Genomic DNA, 23,786 nt, shown 5'->3' with positions numbered 1-23,786 from the left:
CAGTTCAGTTCAGCTCAGTTCAGTTCAGTTCAGCTCAGTTCAGTTCAGTTCAGCTCTATTCAGTTCAGTCCAGCTCAGCTCAGCTCCATTCAGTTCAGCTCCACTAAATTCAGCCAATTTCAATTTTGCGAATCTTAAACTTAATAGTTTTTATTAATATTATATTAATATTAATATTAATATTTTATTATTATTTATTATTATTTATTATTATTATTTATTTATTTGCTATTATTATTATTATTATTATCATTAATTTATTATTAATTAATCATCCTCATTATTGTTATTATTATGAATATTATGGTTATTAAAATCAATAATATTCATATTAATATAATTAATACTATTACTATTATTATTATTAATATGAATATGAATATTAATTAATAATAATATCATTAATAACATTGTTAATTTTAATATTACTATTATTAATACGTAATTATTTTTTCGTATACGAACTTTACTCTTTCACACACACTTTTTCATAACGTTCTATTCTGTACCCTTTTCACCTCAAACTGAACCAAGTGAACTCTTAAATCAATATTTTTCCTTAAAACTTAATTTAATTGCTCAAATGACTTAAAACTTACAAGATGAATTCTATTTTTTAAAATAAATAATTAATTTACTTGTTATCAATTATTAATATTATTTGTTGAGTTTTAATTAATCAACCAAATTTTATTTATTTGTTAAAGATGAAATTAGGGTCTGTCGATTTTTATTTATCTAATTAATTAAATTAGGATTGTTGGTGCTTTGTGGTGGTTACCTAATCTGTCAAATTAGGATGATAAACGGCTAGACTTTGAACATCAATCTAGCAAATTGGTGCTCCGTTATTTCACCTAATTAGATTGATGGCGAACCGTGGTTCATGGTGGCTACCTAGTTAATCACTCAAATTAGTTTAATTACTATTACTATTATTATTATTATTATTATTATTATTATTAATGTTCTTCTTCTTCTTCTTCTTCTTCTTATAATAATAATAGTAATAATTATAATAATTATAATTATAATTATAATAATATTAATATTATTATTAATATTAATACCTATAATAATAATAATAATAATAATAATAATATAATAATAATAATATAATAATATTATTATTATTATTTATTATATTTAGTATTAATATTAATATTAATATTATTTCAGTTTAATTCAGCTCTAATCAGCTTAGTTCGATTGGCTCGCTCCATTCATTCGATTGGCTTCGATTCGATTTATTTCAGCTCCATTCGATTGATTCAGCTCAGTTCAGCTGGGCTCGGCTCCATTGATTCGATTCATTTTCAATTCAATTCGGTTCACTTCATTCGATTCGATTGATTCGGCTCTAAAAAGCCAGAAAGAACAGGGCCTATATCTGGACAGACCAGGACATTCTCAATGATATTCCTGCCCCTAATGAAGCCACCTTGACTAGCACTAATGATATCAGGGAGCACTGCAGAAAGTCCAATGCATAGAATCTTTGAAATAGCCTTATAGAGCACATTACAGTATGCAATGGGCCTGAATTGAGTTACATTATGAGGCACTTCACACTTTGGGAGGAGGGAAATAAAAGTATGATTAACTTGTTGCAACAGTTTTCCATATTGGAAAAAATCTAGAATGGTAGAGCATACCTCTTCTCCCACAACAGACCAAGCATCCTTATAGAATGAACTTGAAAAACTATCAGGTCCTGGAGCTTTGTGACTTGGAATAGAGAAAATGGCATCTTTTACTTCTTTATTTGAAACATGACCTAACAGAATATCCCAATATTCATGGATACAAAGTTTACCTAGCTGAACAACATTCTGGCTCACATTAGTGGCATTAGTTGTTGAACCTAAAAGTTGTTTGTAGTACTGGAGAAAAGCTTCTTGAATGTGTTCCCCATCAAAATGTTCTTTACCTTCCATATCCACAATCTTGAGTACTTTTTTTTAGCACATTTTGCCTTCAAAAGACTATGGAAATAGGTTGTACTATTGTCTCCCTTATTCACCCAAGTTGCCTTTGATTTTTGCAACAGAAAAATATCAGCTGCTCTCTGTAAATCTCTATACAGTAGCTGCCTCCATCTCCTTCAGAATTAAAACCTGATTAGAGGGGTTTTGTTTCAGACTAGACTAAATATCATCCAAAATTTTTCCAACATGTATGACATTGTTCTCAATATCAACAAATAATTTTCTATTTAATTCTTTCAGAGGTTTTTTCAAACTTTTCAGTTTCATAACACCTTGTACATTTTTGTCTCATAATAAGTAGATTGCCACTAATGTTGAACACAAGGGATATACTCATCAACTTGAGTCCACATAGTGAAATATTTGAAACTTTTGTCAATTAAAGCACTATTGGAGTCTTGAACAATACAGGGAGAATGATCAAACAAACCATCATTACAAAATTCAGCAAAAGAATCCCCTCTAGTCTGCAACCATTCCGGATTTACTAAAACTCTATCCAATCTTGAATAAACTCTAGTAGTGGGATCCTGTTTATTATTCCATGTGTAAAAAGGACAAATACTAGGGCTATCCATTAGGCCACAGTGATCAATGTAAGATTGGAAATCCTCTATTTCCTCTATTGTGGATTGACCTCCAACTCTCTTAGAAGGGGACAAGACACAGTTATAATCCCCACACAAAATCGATGGAGCTTGAATACAGTCAGCAAAAATTTTTAAATCTTTCTAGAGAGACTTCCTTTTAGTGGTGTCATTGAATGCATATCTCATGGTGCAGTAAAATTTGAAACATGAACTAGCCTCAGTAAACGACATATGAATCAGTTGGGCACTATAATGAAGAAAGTGAATATGAAAGATTGTGGGATTCCACAATACCCAAACCCTTCCACCACTATGACAAGCTGAATTAGTAGACACTGACCACCCATCACACATATTTCTTTGTAAAGTATTTAGAGACGTAGGCTTTACCTTGGTTTCAAGGAGCCCAAACAGCCTTACCTGATGATTATGCAGGAACCACTTAACTTGTTTTTGTTTGGCAGGGCTATTTACACCTCTAACATTCCAGAATCCTGGGCTATGCATTACTCCCAGGTAGGAGTCATACACTACCATTTGTACCTATCCCCACTTTTGGAGTAGCATTATTTAAGGCATTAAGGAATGTATACTATTTAAATTAGTGGATTGCTGCCCTACTTGAATGATTTCCTGCCTACTCAGACTGACCTCAGTTCTAGCAGGGGTATTAACTTGCCTATATGTGCAATCCTTATTCCAGGTAGCCTGTATTTGATGATGTATTTCCTCAGGAGTTTTGGTAACCTCGGGAGTAGGAACACCCATATTAGGAGAGACACTGGTTTGTCAATAACCACTATGATACTTGGGGTGTCACATGGGGCAGTAGGCTATTTGGGAACCCATTTATTAGTTGGGGGGCAGGCTGAGTAGATTTAGGTTTAGATCTTCTACATTTTTCAGCCTCATGACCAATCCCACCACATATAGAGCACAAAATAGGTTTCCATTCCCATTCCAAGCTGATTTTTACCAGGTGTCCATCCTCATGTAAAAACATAACAACCTCAGGGAGTTTAACACCAAAAGGAACTTCTAATAACACTCGTGCAAAGCTTAATCGAGTTTTTTTCCAGAGTAGAGGAGTCACATCTAATGAAATGACCAAATATTTTAGCAATCGTGGGTAGACATTTACCCCAAAATTTCAGAGGTAAATCATGAAGTTTGACCCAAACAGCAACATGCTTCACATTATCCTTAGTTAGTTCAATGTTTGGTTGTCAATCCCTTATAATTAGAGGTTTATTATCAAAAAGATAATGACCTTTCTTGAGAACCGCCACCTTACTTGCATCATTCACAAACCTAACTAAGAATATGACATTGGACTAGAAAGAAACCTTATCAATTAGATAGTTTGCCCAGATTCTTCTCACAAAACCTTCAACTATCTCCCATAGCGGATTTGCCCCCAAAATGAAGCCGTACACAGACGATTTCTAGTAATTGAGTTCCTCCTGGACATCCTCGTCACAGCAATGCATCAAACCAGAGGGTTCCTCTTCAATACTCGTTAAGGTTTGCTTACGCTTTCCTTGTATCAACCATTGCTCTCCATTTTCATCAATTTCCACATAATCAAGTTCGAATGGAGTAATACCAGCAATCGCATTGATACTTTTTGCCTTTCCAGTTTCGGAAGAATTAGGACCATTTTTAGGGTTTTGTTGGATAGAAATCGAAGTAGTAACAGACGTATTTTTGGTTTTTTGATTAGATTTAGACGAATAAGTATGATTCGATCCTCTCGCCATTATTAATATTGTGTTGACGAACCCTAATTTTTAGAACATAATTGGGATTTCAGAGCTTTCTCTCTCTATTTTCTCTCTCATGATTTTTTGTTTTTTTGTTTTTCTATCGCATTTTTCATATTATGCTTAATTCATCATGAACATGAAGTGTTTGGTTTAATTAAATTAATTGAACAAGAATTATATCTAATTAGTTTAATTCTTAATCGCGTGAATTTGTTTTCAATTGATGAGTTATGAAATAATTGGTCATTGAGCCTGTTTAACCGTCCTCTCGTAATTTGTGCATGATTTAAAGCCACTAAGTGATAAAGAGATTTTTAGCCGTCGATTCTCTTCTCAAAAAATATTTATAAATAAACTCAACTAAGTAGTATAATCGAGTGTCGAACATAAAGATGGCGGGGATTAGTACTTAGCTTGCTTGAATCAAAGTTTAGTCTAATAATTAAAAGTGATGGTTTAACTATTAACTAAGATGTAAACTAATGAAGTCGAATAAAATAAGACAATAAAAGAGATGAGTTTAAAAAAATTTATAAAGGCTAAGACTTTCGGGTTCACTCATGTAAGGTGGACAAGATTATGGGTTTAACAAGATATAGGTAGTGATTTGGCCTAAATTTGACAACTAATTTCTTAGTAATCCTAAAGTATTTCACAAAGTCTTCACCTTGCTTCCAACTCCTCATACACACATTATCAAACATCCCTTTTTATTCTCAATCAAGAAGATGCTAAGCATAAATCAACAAAAGCTTTGAACTTTCATACAAACATTTCATCAAACACCTTATATGCATGTGTACAAAGACCAAACATTTTACCCACAAACCATATGCTAACAACCCATATTCTTTGTCCTACCCTTACCCAAGATCCCCCTAAGTCTTAGAGGAGACTACTCACACATACTTGTAACACAAATGTTAACAATTAAAGAAACAAGCATAAATAAACCAACAAACATATTGTTAATTCAAACAACAAGTAAGATGAACTCTAAATGTAAATAATGGATGACAAAATGAAATTAAGAAGAGAATTATACCAAACACTAAGGAAAGCTTGAAATTTTTGATTGATTATGGAAGAAATCTTTCAAGATCTTCAATTACAACCCAATACTAATATGTAAAGAGCCCAACTAAAGTAGAACTAAACTAATTTGTAGAGTAATTAACGCTTAATTAAGGAAAGATTAAAATTTGATTAAGGAAAGCTTAGCATAAATTAGGAAATATTTCAGATCTAGGGTTGTTTGTACAAATGTCTTAAGGAGGGGGTATTTATAGCCTTCTTCAAGAATTAGGTCTTCAAATGAAAGGGAGGAGTTGTTACGCGAGTTATAGTCCTCTCCCAGTTGACCGGTTGCCGGTCTGTCCACCGGCAGCGAGGACTTTCTTCTTTTTAAGTTCTTGACTTGGGAAATATGGCTAAGTATGAGGATGTGTGTCCCTGCCGGCTGACCGATTGCCGGCCTATTGGCAAAGGATAGCTCTTCTTCTCCTTTTATTCATGTCCTTCCTTCTTCTTGAGCTCCTTGCCGGGCAACCGGCTGCCAGTCTGTCCCCCGGCACCGAGCATTTCATTCTTTTTCTCTTCTTTCTTTTCCACAAGTCTCTAAGTGTTGTAAAGGAGGTTCCCAGCCGGCTACGGACCGAGAACCCTTCTCATCTTATCTCTCCCCTTCTTTCCCATGATATCCTTTTAAGTAGCTTTTCTCTTCTGTTTACGCCCATTCCGACTCAATTCCTGTGAAATAAGACATAGACTCACAATACCAGATTTAAGGATATAAAATGCAAGAAAGGTTACGAAGACGGTCTCTACGTAGATTAAAATGCATGGTAAAGAGAGGGGGAAACGCTACAAATTATGCACATATCACTAGGGCCGTGTGTATGTCTCGGCCAAAGGGCCGTGTTTGTGCCTTGATTTGCGTGCCAACCATGCTTGCTTGTTTTTAGTTTTATTACAATTGTTATTGTATGATAATTTGTTGTTTACTAACGTTTGTTTTTCTTATCTTATACGAAGCGTAAGATTATCTCTTATCCTTTTTTCTGTTTGTTTACTATGATAATGTAAATAAACTCACATACTAAATTTACTCGACGAGTTAATTTCATTAAATTGCCGTAGAATGAAATTCACATGTTTAGGGTTAATACAATGATTGCATTCTCACATGATAGAGAGACAAATAGCCATTATAGTCGAGTAGTAGAGGTCGTTATTGCAACGGGCGAGGTTGGGTGTTTTTAATGAAATTAATTAACTTCCCAACACGTAATATCAGAACGAACTCAAATCTCTAAATTGGTTTCTAAATTCCACCTAATAATTTAGTGACGACTCTTTTAAAAGAAAGTGTTTTTTGAAAAGAAACATTCGCGTGGATGAAATTTCCCTTTTCCACACCTTCCCAGGACACTCGATCGTCCCATGAGGCCCGGCCAGTCCAATTAGGCGTCGTGTATCATAAGACCTCTAGAAGATAAACCTTCAAGCCAAGGTACATCCGGAGACATGCACTGACCTTAAAGTAAGAGCTTGTCCGAAGATGTTACACCGACTCTGGAGAAGCACCCCCGATATGAAGCCCTGGCTAGGGCGGAGAGAAACCGGCACTAAAGGAGGACCGCCGGGAGAATGAGCAACCGAGCAATGCCGGATGGGAAGCGGAAACCAAACAAGAACCCGTTCCCCACTAAAGGACTGTTGTCCAGAACAACCCACCTCGGTGTCCGATACAAAGCTGGATCTACCGACCGTGGATGTTGCAGTGGCGGACCGGGGGGTGCGCACAGCATCGCACGTGCGCACCCTCGCGTTTTGAAATTTAAAAAAAAAAATCAAAAGAACAGTATGTATAGCATTTCAGCGTAATAAGTTTCACTGTGCAAGGCGTGGCACAGTGGTTAAAACTAGTACTTTTTAGTTTGGTGGCACGGGTTCGATTCCCAATAACTACATTTTCCCCCTACCCTTTCTTTTACTCAGTCATCATTAATCATTTCCAAGGGCGCACATTTAATGTATTATCATCAATGCTTCATTCTGATCTCAATTTTTAATTTTGTGAATTTATAACGTATACTTTAAGTGCAAAAATTTGTTCTATTAGAATAATTTTGTAAAAATTTGTTCACAGTGATTGAAAATTTTTGATCCTTCTAAATCAATTAAAATTTCGGTTGGTTTCGTTTCCATGTCATTTTGAATTCTACTTTTTATGATTCAAATCAAACTAGTTATAAACCCGTGCAAGATTGCACGGGTATGTATTTGGGCCGGTATTAATGTTTTTGGATGTTTTTTTTTTTTTTTTTTGCATTTCTATTGTACTTATCTCGTTGGTCTAAATCAGCGATCTACATAATTAATGTTTAAACTTGTTACAAATACGTGTTCACATGCAATGGTTTAAGAGGAAATAACAAATGATATTTTTTTTAAAAAAAATATATCGTACTATCTAGTTTTTAAAAATTATGCATATAATTTATTCACATTATATGTAATTCAATCCCGTAATTAAATGTAATTCCTTCTCGTAATTATGTAATTTTATTATTATTATTATTATTTTTAAATTATGTAATTCATTTATTTGTAATTAGTTTCATTTATTCCGATTTGTAATTCATTCCGCTTATATGCCATTAATTTCATTTATTCGGAATGTATAAAATTATTTCATAGTATTTGTTATAAGACGGGATTTGTCGCATGATTGTATAGCCGGAATTCTGAAAAAATAAATACATTGCACACTAACGGGTCCCACCATAACATGTATTTCCAAAAAAAAAAACTGAATTAATGACGTGGCACGTCCTTGATTGAGTATTGTCTTCTGAATTAATAGAGATAAGATTTTCGTTGTATATATGTTCAAGTTTGACCGATCGGTTCGTTTAGTCGCTTCAAATTTTTCCACTCGAAAGTGCACCCCCATTGTATGAATCCTGGGTCCGCCACTGGTTATAATCTCGCACCATCAAGGTAATCTGGCAGATGGGATACGTGTTGGTTCTAGACCCCTAATTAGACTCCTCTAATTAGTAATTAAATTAACATAATTTAATTAGTCTTATGATTTAGTTACATGCATGCAAATTAAAATGAGTAAAGGATAAGAAAAACAACATTTTTCTTCATAAAATGGCAAAATGATCAACAACAAATCCTTGCTGTGGTGTGTTCCAAATGTGTGAAGCAGACCCTCCAATCTTCTAGTGTCCAAACTAGGACACCTCCTTCCTTTGTCCACCTAAGATAAGAACCCCCAAATATTCTTATTTTATGATCTAGATAATAATAAGAAGACAACCCTTAATTATACTATTAATATTACTACTATAGTAATATAAAATGTATAATATTTAGTGTGAATTTTATTCTTCTTTTGATTAACATTTTGATCAAATGATGATGAAGGTTTGGTGTAGATTTTTGTGGAAATAATAAAGGAACAATTGAACAATTTTTTTCTTTACCATACGGCACATGCATGCAAGTGTATATGAAATATTTTTGTGCACACTTCTAACCTTCATATGGCATGTAATGTCTATAGTGAATCTATCATAAATAAATGATAGACAAAAGGTAGTGGAAGATAGCCTTATAATCATGTGTCAACATGATATAAAACCGGACATAGGCTATCTCTTGGTTCTTATTTTGATTTTTGATATTTGTCCCACAAATACTTATAAGTCTTATAATTAATTATTCTATATAATTAAATATTAATTTGATCATTTAACAATTAAGTGACAGAAATTAGTGACTAATATACACTTACCTTTAAGTGAATATTTAACCATTATATTAATATATAATGGGTCTTATAAAACACAATTAGCTAATTTTACAACTCCTTATAAATATTATTAGCTAATTACCTCCGCCTCACAATATATACATAAACCTTATTAATTTAGTGAATTAAAATTTAATCACTATATATTGTCCTATTTAATCATATTAACCTAAGACACAAAATTTATTAGTCAATTATCATATAGTTGAATAATAAATTCCTTTGGCCTGAGTTCCAAAATCATTATCAAATAAAACTCACTTGACTAAATATTAGTCAATTATATTCAAGGGACTAATTAAACTGTGTCATATACAATATATTTAGTTTTTTCATTGGGGCTCCATCCTATAGGTGTGACCGAAAGGGATCAGCTGAACACCGCCGTCATATGACAGTAACGTCAAACCCTAGTCGGCCAATCGTTACCGATATACGTTGATCAGCTGACGAGTATTAATAATAAATATCCCGATTATATTCTTTTAATGAGATTTATTAAGTAAACGCACTATTGTGGATGACACTCACTCCAACAATCTCCCACTTGTCCGACACAAGTGTGCGCTACCGATTTTCTTGTCCGTTATAGCTCCACTCAATGCAAGGTGTCTTTCAGGTCGTACTTGCAATTGATCATATCATGAGTGGTTTCCTCGATTGGGAGAGTAACTATCTGACCGGAAAATCTACCATAGATCTCTTCCGAACGTGGCCACGCATTTCCAGTCACTACTCCTCGAGTGGCCCTGAGATGTTTAAAACCCTGACGAGGGTGGACAATTCCTATTGACCTATTTTCTTCGTTCAATCACAGATCACCATGACCCAAAAGATGCACATCGGCCTCCTTTTACGGCACGACCTAGGACAAAAACCAAAGTCAATCGGAAACTATACTGACTCAGACAAATAATCGCTAGTCAAAAGAATCGACTCAAAAGGAATATTATAGAAGTCCTTACCACGACCAGGCGCCATGAAGAAATTAAAAGGACTCTATAGATGGTTACTGCCCGACAGAGTGTCTCCACAGTCTCCCTATGTAATCGTCCAGTCATCTCTATGACTCTAAGGTTTTTGAACTCACCATCGATCGACTTACAATCTAGTCACTCCGAGGCGTCACCTCATTAGGCAACTAGGGACAAAATACAATGTTAATCCTGTTCACTTTGATAGGGTTCAACATTGTCACTACAACCTATTCAGATAAAACAAAGTAGTAAATATTATCAGTAATTACTGAATATATAAGAGATTAGAAAAACTCAGACGATAAATGTGATTATCATATATGTGAAATTGACACACTATAATATTATTACACATCATATAATCTACAGCAATTCAATTACCATGTTTCAACCACATTGAAACGACATGACCATCATGTTTAACCTTTAATAAGGCCCTGGTTTAATCAATGACACCTCATCTGATTAAACCAACAAATTGCTATTTCCCTTTGTTCCACATGACTTATATTAGATGTAACAAAATTGAGTACATATCGAGACTTAACTCTAGACTAAAATACCCTTGCCTCAAAAATAGCTCCCACTGTCATAACATTGTATTAGGATAGAATATGCGGCTGTAGGAACTACTTCTAGTCCTTGCATTAATGCTGAATCCAAGCTACTTCCTTTTTTCAACATCAAATGTTACAATGTACTCAATTTCCGTTGCAAAATCCGCAATGTACCACTACGTAGAACTCTTCAAGCAGATCAACTCCTCATAGCCAGTACGGGAATCCGTACAATCCCTATGTGTTATTAAAAAAAATGGTATTTGTGTCACTATTTACACAAACTCCAACTATCATTTATGTAACTCCTTACACAAAACAAATAAATTACATTAAAACACTTGATTTCACATCCTTAGTTCTTCTCAAGTACTAAAGGATAACCGATCTGGCTATTAAAGGACCATCACTTAACTTCGATTAATAACAACTCATAATACTCAAAGCATATGAATTGTTATGACAATAATACATCATAGTGTATTAAATTGATCCAGCAGCGGAGGCAATCAGAATCAATTCTAATGAGTTCAACTGATTTGAACCAGTCAAGAATCTCATCTATATAAGACTCCTGATAAAACGCCTATATCTTTCTGATGGTAGAGCGAGTCGTTGTTCACTCCACCAATCAAACACATTTATAAACTAAACAAACAACTAGTTAGTGGTTAAGTCAAGGTCGATCCACGGGACGGTGTGCTTTGGGTTCTAAGTATATCTATCTCAATTTATGCTAGTGTCACAATTGATTTGGGTTTGTAGTTGTGTTCTAAACTAATGAAAGCAATAAAGTAAATCAAGCAATAAATTAAGAGATGTAAACAAATGATTAAAAGCACTAGGATGTCATGGATTTATAGGGGATTCATGCCGGTGATCATACAAACATGTTTCTATAGTTGCAGGCAATTAATGTTGTAGAGGAACCGATTTAGTTTATGTCTTACGGTTCACAGGAAGATTTGGGTCCCGGAGCCGAGTCTTCTAGACTTTACAACACCTATAAATCGACTTACTTTCCTCCTATTCACTTTTGTGAATGGTCTAACAAGACTCGAGTTGGTTTATATCTTGCAAGTCTCATTGAAAAGATAAGATATGGGTAAAAAATGCGAGGATTCATAGGCTCGCATTTCATCAAACATAACATGTGCATAGGTTAAAACTACAACAAACAAGCAATAATATGATTACATATTAAATTAAGTATGAATCTACCCCCATGTTATAGTTCCCTAATCTCCCATTAGTCCTAGTTAAGTAACTACTCACTCATTATCATGGAAGACATATTATCAATGGTGTCAATCATCACAACAAGTATAAACATGATAATAGAGTGAGGAAATAAGAAATAAAGAGAAAAGAGTAAAGGAATTATTCCAAACTTAAGAAGAACAACTGAAAAGGAAAGAATAATAGAAGAAAACTTGATTGATTGATGAAGAGTTGTCAATTCTCCAATAATAACCCAATAATCTTCAATTACCTAATAATAAACTTGAACAATAATTAAGGAAAGATTAATGTAGAATGATTGAGATTAATCTATTCTAATCTACTCCTAATCTAATCTAAGGAAGGTTTGCCTCCACAAAGAGGGCTTAGTCCCTTGATTATTACAAATGGAGTATATGTGGTACATCATTAGATTAATCAAGGGTAGATTAGTAAATAACATTCTTAGTTGTTGAATAGAGCTTTGCAAGTCCCGAGGGACATGCGCGAATCATGTAGCAACTCCTAAGAAGATCCGTGCGTCCTGACTTGAAGCAAGGTTGATCCTGTAAGGGGATCCGCTCGGATTGGCTGGGGGACGCTCGGATTCTCGGCTGAGATGCGCGACTTGGTGTTGGGACGCTCGGATCCTATGCTGAAATCCTTGTCAAGAGCTTGGGACGCACGGATCCTGGGACAGGGTTCCATCTCCTTGCTTTTAGGCTTATGATCCTCATACATACTCTTTATTCCTACATCCTTGATCATCATTCTTGCCTCCTCTTCATACTAGTCCATCCAAGATCGTCAACAAGCTTCCGAATATGCGCGAGAGACGGGAATTCCGCCCCATTATCTTCTTTCTTACAAGAAATATACAATGCAATAGGAAACCAAAATAGGAAATAATTGACGGATAAAATGGTCGTGGAATGCTATAATAGTGTGTAAAAATGGGTTCAATTAGGGGACTAAATGTGCGCAATTAAGTGTCACATCAAACATCCCCAAACCGAACCTTTACTCGTCCCGAGTAAAGAGGTGACTAGAACTAGACCTTTATTTAATCTATTCTAGTAATAATATAACCGATGTGAGACAATTAGCGGGTTTCACTCCGCCCCTTCAACTCACAACAAGACATCCATGAGGTAAGATGCCTTCTTGCAAGGCAAGGTGGGGCTTGCCAAAATGGCGATACATCCAAGCATTAAGCACACAAAACAAGTAATGGATGCATCTACAAAAGAATAGCCACTTTCCTCATCTAACTGGCGGAAATCATCTAAAGAGGAAGCAATCTAAGGGTACACACTCCGTTGTAGATATCATTTCTCTAAGCTACTAAGTCTAAGAGGATACCAACAAATCACCTCCAAGTTGTGTCAAACTATGGTACCTTTGTCCACAATTGTTAAATGCTTTCGTCAAGAGTAGACTCCCTATGGTGTTAGAAACACAGTAGGATCGCGGAATTCCCTCTCTTGTCAAGACAAGAAGAAGGGTCGTCCCATGTCCACCATGCAACAAAATAGGATCAATGGATAAAAGGGATCAAGATGTTTTGAGTTACACAATGGTAGTTTGCTTTTGATTTGTTTTTCCCCCAATTTCTTGTGGCATTTGACTTTTTTAGAACATTTCTTTTCCATTTTTGATGTTTGGCATTTTGATACTTGACAAATTTTTCATTGCATTTTTGAACATTTTTCAAAGTAACCCCATTTTGTAGCAAGGGTACTTTTATGGAAGCATAGGAGTCTATTTTTGCTCCTCTTTTCATTGATGCATTTTTGTGCAAACTCTTTGATTTTCATTTTTGTACTTGAACTCAATTTGGAGATTTTTGTACCCATTCCCTTTTTGTTGACAAAATATGATGATAGAAGTGAAAGAACGGTTGCATGGCTTCAAAGGTCACCTTGGAATAAACGGTAGCCAAGGAGTTATCACACCATAAGGTACTCTTGACTAGGCCTTAGTCCATGGGCCAAAAAATACTAGTATGACATATCCTAGGGTGTCTTGAGGGTATTCTAACAAACAAAGTCTCAAGGAGAAAAATTGTCTACAAGAGCCTTATATACACTTGTTAAGCTTCCCAAATAGGCATTTTCACAAAATTTTCTAACCATACAACTACATGCCATGATGCAACTTACATATATACAACTATAATGCATATGCTTCTATCAACTATTATGCCATATAAACTAAATGCAACTCCTAATAACACATAGATGTAGGGTTAGATCCGTATAAAACCCTTTCTTTATAGGATTATAACGCAAAATTTATATGTAGATTATAGTCATGAAACGAAATTAACAATGAAAACGATAAAAATTATAGAAATAACCTTCGGTCCTAGTGCAAAAGGCAATGAGAGATCAAGTTAGATCTCCTCCTAATCGTTGCACCCAAGATGTCCGAGTAATGCCCTTGTGCTAGAGAGAATCCCCTAATTGCCTTGCAATATCGAGGGGATTGTTTTGTGAGTTTGTGTTGGATGAGAGATCCGGGATTCCGGAGGCACAATTCCCAAAACCCTAATATTTTTTAGCAAATGAATTAGGTTAGAAGTGAAAGGAGAAAGCTCTCCTTATGGCCTCTCTAATTCGGCCAAACCGAATGGATCAAGGGGAAGTGGGCTTCCACTTCCTCTTAATTTAAACTTGTGGTCCGGTTCATAATTCGCTAAGTGTATATGACACGGTCTAATTATAAACTGTCATCGGTTATCGGATATTAAAGCATCAACCAATTACACGGATTAGTTGAATTATTTAATACGTGTCCGACAAAGACAATATCGTATAATTATATTTATCCAATATACATTAATCAAATATAAATCGCTTATATTTAATTTTACGAATTAACTGGTTAATTCGCCTTAGCCCATGATATTTAATCCGTATTAAATATTATATCTCAACATCACATTTTAACTAATTATTAGTCAAATAACTCAGACTAACTGGTTAGTCAAAATTGGCATCTACATGACTGTATTTTCATACCGTCACATCACTCAAACGTATCCTATAGGTGTGACTTTTAGGGACCAGTTGATCACCGCCATCTGTATGACAATAACGTCAAACTTATCTAGCAAGCCAACCGTTATTGATAAACGTGGATCAACCGATAATAATACCAAAAGTATGCCCTTTGATCCTTTTAGAGGTTTATAAGTCCTTGCACTAACTTTAAGGACACCAACCCCAACAAGCTCCCACTTGTCCGTACAAGTGTATGTGCAATGACGTTATCCGCACTAAGCTGGAGGACACGGCTCAACAAACTCCCACTTGTCCGTACAAGTGTATGTGCGATAACCGATTCTCATATTCATTTAAAATTTCTCCCACTCAATGTAAAACAATTTGCAGATCTGGATCCACAAAGGTCGTATTTTACAATCGATCTGTATCTAGAGTGGTTTCCCCGACTAGAGAGTAACTTAACTGATAAAACGAATCCGTATCCGAGCATGGCCATGCATTTCGATTCTGACTCCTCGAGTGGCCCCGAGAAATATCGAGTACCACGATAAAGGCTGAATATTTCCTTCAACTCAAACTCCTTCCGATCTAAGCACAAACATGAAATGACCCGAAACAATCTACTTGGCCCCCTGTTACGGATGACCGTGAGAAAGAAACCAAAGTCACCCAAAATCGGCCTTAGTCTCTAGAGACAGTCGATAGTCAAAAGAATCGACTCTTAGGATCACCATGGAGGTCCTATCCACGACCGGGCATCGAATGTTATAAAACATTTAGGACTCCACGTCGATGTCACAATTGTGTCCTACGAAATATCCGTATAAAACGCCTCTGTGATTGGTCGATCAACTTTGTTGACTTATGGCTAGTTGAACCCACCATCAACCAACGTCACAAAATAATTGCCGAGTTATCAGCTCATGTGGGCAATTAAGGACTAAAAAATATAATGTTCTTGCAGTTCACTTTGTGGTGTTCAAAATTTGTCGTACAAATCCACATGAAAAACAAAATATATATATATAAATTATCAAAACGATGATGTTGTATAGAGTACAAAAGCGAATGAATCTAATCCATAAAAAGAGTACTACAACTTAGGAACACGTTTAATTCCCATGGAATTAACGTGCCCTTCATGCTTATCTTGTCGTAATGCTTTAGTGAGAGGATCTGCTATGTTATCATCGGTAGCAATCTTTTCTATCACTCTGTCTTTTGCTCCACGTAATCCGGATTAGATGAGCTTTCCGTTGTACATGTCTAGACTTGTTGCTAGACTTTGGCTCCTTAGCTTGGAAGATGGCACCACTATTGTCGCAATAGATGGTGATCGGGTCATTCGAACTAGGCACTACAGATAGCCCATGTAAGAATTGACGCATCCATATCGCTTCCTTTGTAGCTTCAGACGCGGCATAGTACTCGGACTCGTCGTAGAATCTGAATAATGATTTGTTTTTGAACTCTTCCGGTGATCAGCGCCATTAAGAGTAAAAACGAATCCTGACTGAGATTTCGAGTCATCACGATCCGTTTGGAAGCTAGCATCTGCGTAACCGGTTGCGCATAGCTTTTGTTCGCCTCCATAAGTCAAAGCCCAATCTTTAGTCCTCCGTAGGTACTTAAGAATGTTCTTGACAGCCAACCAATGTGATTCACTGGATTTGTTGGAATCGACTTGTCATACTCAATGCATATGCCACGTCGGGACGTGTGCATATCATGGCATACATGATAGATCCTATTGCCGAGGCATAAGGTATCCGTGCCATGCGCTCTTTCTCTTCCGGTGTCTCTGGTGCCTGAGACTTGCTCAAATGCACCCCTGGAGACATAGGAAGGAACCCCTTCTTGGAGTTAGTCATGCTGAATCTCTCTAGGACTTTGTCTATGTAAGACTCTGATCGAGAGATAGCATCCGTCGTGATCTATCTCGATAGATACGGATGCCTAGAATTCTTTGTGCCTCTCCCAGATCTTTCATCTGGAAATGGTTTTTCAACCATACTTTCACCGAAGTTAAGAGAGGTATGTCATTCCCAATCAGGAGTATGTCGTCAACATACAATATTAGGAAGACAATCTTGCTCCCACTCGACTTGATATATAAACATGGTTCCTCGACTGATCGAGTGAATCCATTTTCTTTTATCACTTGGTCGAAGCGATGATTCCAACTCCTTGATGCTTGCTTAAGTCCATAAATGGAACGCTTTAGCTTGCACACTTTCTTAGGATGTTCTGGATCGATGAAACCTTCGGGTTGTACCATGTACAACTCTTCCTCCAAAAAACCGTTTAAGAAGGCGGTTTTCACGTCCATTTGCCAAATTTCATAGTCATGAAAAGCGGCAATCGCTAAGATAATCCGAATGGAACGCAGCATGACTACGGGTGCAAAAATCTCATCGTAGTGCAAACCTGGCACTTGGGTGAAACCTTTAGCAACTAGTCGTGCTTTGTAGATATCTTGTTGACCTTCCACAGAATGCTTTATCTTGTAAAGCCATTTGCATTGAAGGGGACGAACCTTAGCAGGTAAGTCAACAAGATCCCATACGTTGTTCTCATACATAGAGTCCATCTCGGATTGCATGGCCTCAAGCCATAGCTTTGAGTCAGAACTAGTCATGGCACCTTTATAGGTTGCGGGTTCACTACTCGTTAAGAGTAGAACGTCATCTATATCATGTTCCTCGACCATACCAATGTATCTGTCTGGAGGAATAGAGACTCTTCCCGACCTCCTAGGTTCCTCAGGAATATTTACCGCAGCCGGGATTGAAGGAATTGGTTCCTCCAATGGTTGCTCGGTGTTTGGTTCTGGAATCTCCGACAGGTCGAAGGTTCTATCACTCTTTGCATTCTCGAGAAATTCCTTCTCTAAGAATGTCGCACTAGCCGCAACAAAAACACGTTGTTCGGTTGGCGAATAGAAGTAATGACCACGTGATCCTTTAGGATAACCTATAAAGTATGTCTTGACCGATCGCGGGCCGAGCTTATCTTTAGGTCTCCACTTGACATAAGCCTCGCAGCCCCAAACCCGTATAAAGGACAAGTTAGGGACCGTTCCCTTCCATAGTTCATATGGAGTTTTGTCAATGACTTTAGACGGACTTGGTTAAGTATTAGAGCGGTGATAAAGAGCATAACCCCATAATGAATCGTAAAACCGTGTGACTCATCATGGATCGAACCATATCAAGTAGTGTTCGATTTCTCCGTTCGGACACACCATTCACCTGAGGTGTTCCAGGTGGAGTTAAGCGTAGGGCGATCCACGTCTTTAAGGTGTTGATCAAACTCGTGAGAAAGATACTCGCCACCACGATCTGAACGTAGTGTTTTTATCTTTCTACCAAGTAGGTTCTGTACCCTATTTTGGTATTCTTTGAATTTCTCAAAGGATTCACTTTTGTGCTTCATTAAGTAGACATAGCCATATCTACTTAAATTATCCGTGAAAGTGATGAAATACCTATAGCCTTCTCGTGCGGTGATTGACATAGGACCACATACATCCGTGTGTATTAGCCCTAATAGGTCAGCAGCGCGCATTCCAACACCTTTGAAGGAAATACGAGTCATCTTACCGATGAGACATGATTCACACGTGCCAAATGATTGAAAATCGAAGGCCGAGATGGCTCCATTTTTGATGAGCTGTTTTACGCGTTTCTCATTAATGTGTCCCATGCGGCGATTGCCATAGATATGTTTGATCTTTATCACCTACCTTTAACTTTTTATTCATTACGTGTAATATTTTGGTCGTCTGATCTAAAACATAAATTCCGTTCAAGGAGACTCGCCTTGCCATAAATCATATTGTGTAAAGAGAAAATGCAAGCATTATTTTCTATTACAAATGAAAAACCAAGTTTGTCAAGTGCGTAAACCGAAATAATGTTTTTCGAAAGACTAGGAACATAATAGCAATCATATAATGATAACTCAAATCCTCTAGGAAGCTGGATCACATATGTCCCCTTTGAGATGGCAGCCACTCTTGCTCCATTCCCAACACGCAGTCAACCTCACCCTTTACGAGAGGCTCGAGATTTCGGAGGCCCCGCACATGATTACACAGATGAGAACCACAACCAGTATCTAGTACCCAAGTTCCGTAACTTGCATGGTTAATCTCAATCATATGAATAAAAGTAGAAGAAGAAGACATACCAACCGGTTTAACGCGACCCGCTTTTATGTCCTCATGATAAACAGGACATGTCCGCCTCCAATGCCCTGATCTTGTGGCGGTGATGGCATTCCATGTTTTCGGTTTTGCTCTTTGTCGCGCCCGATGAGTTGCTCGACTCACCAGGCCCACTCTTACCTGATCCCGACTTCTTAAACTTCGGTTTACCTCATCGCTAGGTTTGCACTCGAGCTTTGCCCTTACCTTTCCCTTTGTTTGACACGACGAGAACATCTGTTTCATGCTCCCACCGAAGCTTCATGTCCTTCTCGGTCCTGTACGAGAAGGAGTGCGATTCATGGGGAGTTTTCTTCAAATCATTCATATAGTAATTCGCTCTAAATTGCGAATAACCATCGTGGAGTGAGTGAAGTATCCGGTCGATCACAATGTTCTCGCTGATCTTACAATCAAAGGTCTCGACTTCTCGACATTCTCAATCATGCTTTGAGAATGTGTGGGCTAACTGGTTGGCCCTTCGGAGTCTCGCATCAAAGAAGCGAGTGGTATGCTCATAGGTCACGATTCTCGGTGCTTTCGCGAATTCCTTAGTGAGCGTGGTGAAAATCTTGTTTGCACCATGGGCTATGAAGCGTTTCTGCAAATTGGATTCCATTGCAAAAATGAGTACGTTTTTAATCGCACCCGCTTCCATACGGAAATCATTAAACTTGGTGATTTCATGACTCTAGCCGTGGGACTGGGTTTGCCGGGAGGGGCTCCAATAGATATTTGAGCTTCCCGTCGCCAGTGGCGCATTCCGTAATGCCGCCTCCCGTCTCCGGTTGGATCCATCATTCTTGATCGAGTAGACCGATTCATCCGATTCATGAAGATCCGCCAGGACTCACGGTCCAATGTGGCACTTGGCATTGGGTTATCAGCAGAACCAGCCATTTGTTATTTTGCAGTTTAAAGAACGTGATCTACACTGAAAAAGAAAGAAAAACAAAACGAAATAAGCAACTCATCGAGGTGATTTAAGTCTATTTTAAAATTCATTTTTAAACATGTAGACTCTCGCACTTGCATAATTGATCTCCCTCAAGAATGATACAAGTGATCCCAAGACTCAATTTTCGGAAACCGATAAGCCAACTGCTGTTTAGCTAATTCTTAGGAAGAACTCTTGGTCGATAGATTTCTGTAAATCCTATCTATAGTCCACCACAGTCACAGGATCGTACGAGTGACCATAGTGTTGAGATAAAATAGGTCAATCGGTTCCAATTTACCCGACGTAGAAGGGGTCATAGTATGCCTACCGACGAAGAAGGGAGTCATTGGAGTTTGACCTATAAAGACCGTTCTCAATTTTGGTTTATACGAGGAAGATCCCATCAGCTTAATTATAATTCATTTTAAGTGAACGAATAACTAGCGTTTGCGTGAATGAATTAATTTAGGTGATGGCTTAAAATCGTGTGACATGCGAATGTCAAAGAAAACTAACTCGTGACCTCTATATGTGTCAGTTTTCATGCAATTATTAGGTGGTTTGGTTTTTAGGCGGAATATGATGCATACTATCGTTGCAATAAAATAAATAAATGAATGCAATACGTAAAAAAAAATTCCTAGTGTGGCCTATCCTAGTAAAAAGAACAAAATACAACTTTGGAATCCACCGTTGGACCCGAAAAGCTTGTCTTGATGTTCCATCTTTGTCCATGTAGCGGGAGTGAGCATCCGGTCTCCATCTTAAGTCTTCTCAAAAATTACAATTTAAAATTTACAAATATAAACCTATTTACATTCTAAATAAAAGCTGTAATTAAAAGAAATAAAATGGAGATACGAGATCTCAAAAATACAACCAAGACCGTGTTCCATCATTACGGTAACACGTTCTACTAAGGCCACACTAAGTTACAAACGTTTGCAAAATAAATAAATACGTAATTAAAAGGCATTCAAAACATTAAAAATATAAACAAGAACGATAAATTAAAATGCATCAACTAAAAATTAAATTTATTCGTGACATAATTCCGTAATTATGTTAAATTTTTATCCAAACCACCAAAGATAATTAAAATTACATGACAAAACCGCTTTAGTCAAGTTAATTTTAATCCGAGATAATCCGTTACAATAAATCATGTTAAAGTAACTTTATTTTACGTGGGTGAACCGTTTCACTAACAAGCGAGAGCATAAAAACGTTTTATGCATTAAAAAGGCCGGAAAAAAAAAAACAAGGAAAATTTTTTTTTTTTTTCTTCTCTGTACTGTACGTGAACAGTACCAGGGGCCAAAAAAATTTTTTTTTTTTTTTTTTTATAAACCGGCAGAAATGCCGAGAGCTACAAGAGGCAAAAAAAAAATTTACGCGGCTCAAAACGTGAGCAAAAAGGATCAAAACAAAACGGTTTGATAAAAACACAATTGTAGTTTCAATCTAATCCGTATAGAAATCACACTACAATTGTTAATCTTCAACATTTTGCAATAATTATCGGTTAGAATTGCAACATGTGAAGAACGATTGAATACTTGAGATCGAACGATCTAAACAAAATGTGTAGCACGCAAATCAATGTAAAAACAGAAAAAACAGGCCGAGACATGAGGCCACACGGTTTTCAGAAATTTTCGAGACAAAAAATTGTGCCACACGAAATTTTATGCAATCATTTTGATGCATCTTAAACATATTGAAATGAATATCGATTTCAAAATAATATGCAATCAAAATTAAAACAAAACAATCATCACCGTGTAAACTAGACACGGATCCCAACACAAAAAAAAACGCAGCAACATAAAAATTGCCGAGACAAAAAAAAATTGTGCCGAGAAAAAAAAAATTGCAGCCGAGACAATTTTTTGAACAAAATCATCGATTCAAATATCGTTTGATGAAAATCACATAGAAAAATTTGCGTGGCCTCGCTCTGATACCACTTGTAGGGTTAGATCCGTATAAAACCCTTTCTTTATAGGATTATAACGCAAAATTTATATGTAGATTATAGTCATGAAACGAAATTAACAATGAAAACGATAAAAATTATAGAAATAACCTTCGGTCCTAGTGCAAAAGGCAATGAGAGATCAAGTTAGATCTCCTCCTAATCGTTGCACCCAAGATGTCCGAGTAATGCCCTTGTGCTAGAGAGAATCCCCTAATTGCCTTGCAATATCGAGGGGATTGTTTTGTGAGTTTGTGTTGGATGAGAGATCCGGGATTCCGGAGGCACAATTCCCAAAACCCTAATATTTTTTAGCAAATGAATTAGGTTAGAAGTGAAAGGAGAAAGCTCTCCTTATGGCCTCTCTAATTCGGCCAAACCGAATGGATCAAGGGGAAGTGGGCTTCCACTTCCTCTTAATTTAAACTTGTGGTCCGGTTCATAATTCGCTAAGTGTATATGACACGGTCTAATTATAAACTGTCATCGGTTATCGGATATTAAAGCATCAACCAATTACACGGATTAGTTGAATTATTTAATACGTGTCCGACAAAGACAATATCGTATAATTATATTTATCCAATATACATTAATCAAATATAAATCGCTTATATTTAATTTTACGAATTAACTGGTTAATTCGCCTTAGCCCATGATATTTAATCCGTATTAAATATTATATCTCAACATCACATTTTAACTAATTATTAGTCAAATAACTCAGACTAACTGGTTAGTCAAAATTGGCATCTACATGACTGTATTTTCATACCGTCACATCACTCAAACGTATCCTATAGGTGTGACTTTTAGGGACCATTGATCACCGCTTATCGTATGACAATAACGTCAAACTTATCTAGCAAGCCAACCGTTATTGATAAACGTGGATCAACTGATAATGATACCAAAAGTATGCCCTTTGATCCTTTTAGAGGTTTATAAGTCCTTGCACTAACTGTTAAGGACACCAACCCCAACAATAGATACACAAATCGGAACAACAAAACACACAACATCCTCCTTGACATGTAAGCACATCCTCCTCATATGAGTAATGAAAAGAAATGGAAGGGAAATAAAGGTTAGAGCGATCATACCCAGCGTTCTTCATTTTCCCTTGCTAATGCCTCAAATGTAGTGTTGTATCTATGTGAGAAGAGGACAAAAAACACAATTATATACAATTCTACACTACTAAATTAAAGAACATGTTTTTTAAATTTTTTAAATTTTCAAATTTTTATGGTTTTTGTTTTTATGAAATAAAGAACATATTTTTGAGTTTTTTCAAAAAATTTCAATTTTTATGCATTTTTGGAATATAAATTACCATCCCCCAATTTATTTTGGACATTGTCCTCAATGTACATATAGGAGTAGGAATGAAAAAGAAATACATGTTTTTGGATTTTTGATTTTATGGAAATTGAAGTATAAATTCAATGATATGATATGAATGAATACATGCTCTAAATAAATGCAATTCTATGACATATATAACAAATGAATGCAATCTACACTAATCTAGATGATGCATGCTAAATGCTTAAGTCACCTATGATCAAACCTCCCCAAACCGATTTAGGGACTATTTCTAGAGTAAGAGGAATGAGGATGGGTCATTAGTGACTATGTATGAAGGCAACTAACTATATGAGATATGTGAGATATATTACAATGCAAACTTAATCTAATCATATGAGATATATTACAATGCAAC

At 36.3% G+C, this 23,786-nt stretch overlaps 1 long non-coding RNA gene across 1 annotated transcript; it reads right to left on the bottom strand.

The window, feature by feature from the left end:
- Positions 1 to 1,735: 1,735 nt before the first annotated feature.
- Positions 1,736 to 4,492, bottom strand: LOC141633748 (uncharacterized). Its single transcript, XR_012538522.1, has 2 exons — positions 2,999 to 4,492; positions 1,736 to 2,102 (listed from the first exon to the last, which is right to left on the bottom strand). It is a non-coding gene; the product is annotated as an uncharacterized LOC141633748 (long non-coding RNA).
- Between the last annotated feature and the right edge of the window lie 19,294 nt (positions 4,493 to 23,786).

The sequence above is a fragment of the Silene latifolia genome, chromosome Y (assembly GCF_048544455.1).
Source record: "Silene latifolia isolate original U9 population chromosome Y, ASM4854445v1, whole genome shotgun sequence".
NCBI lineage: Eukaryota > Viridiplantae > Streptophyta > Magnoliopsida > Caryophyllales > Caryophyllaceae > Silene > Silene latifolia.
The sequence above is the reverse complement of the archived record's forward strand: the minus strand, read 5'-3'. Positions and strand labels throughout refer to the sequence as shown.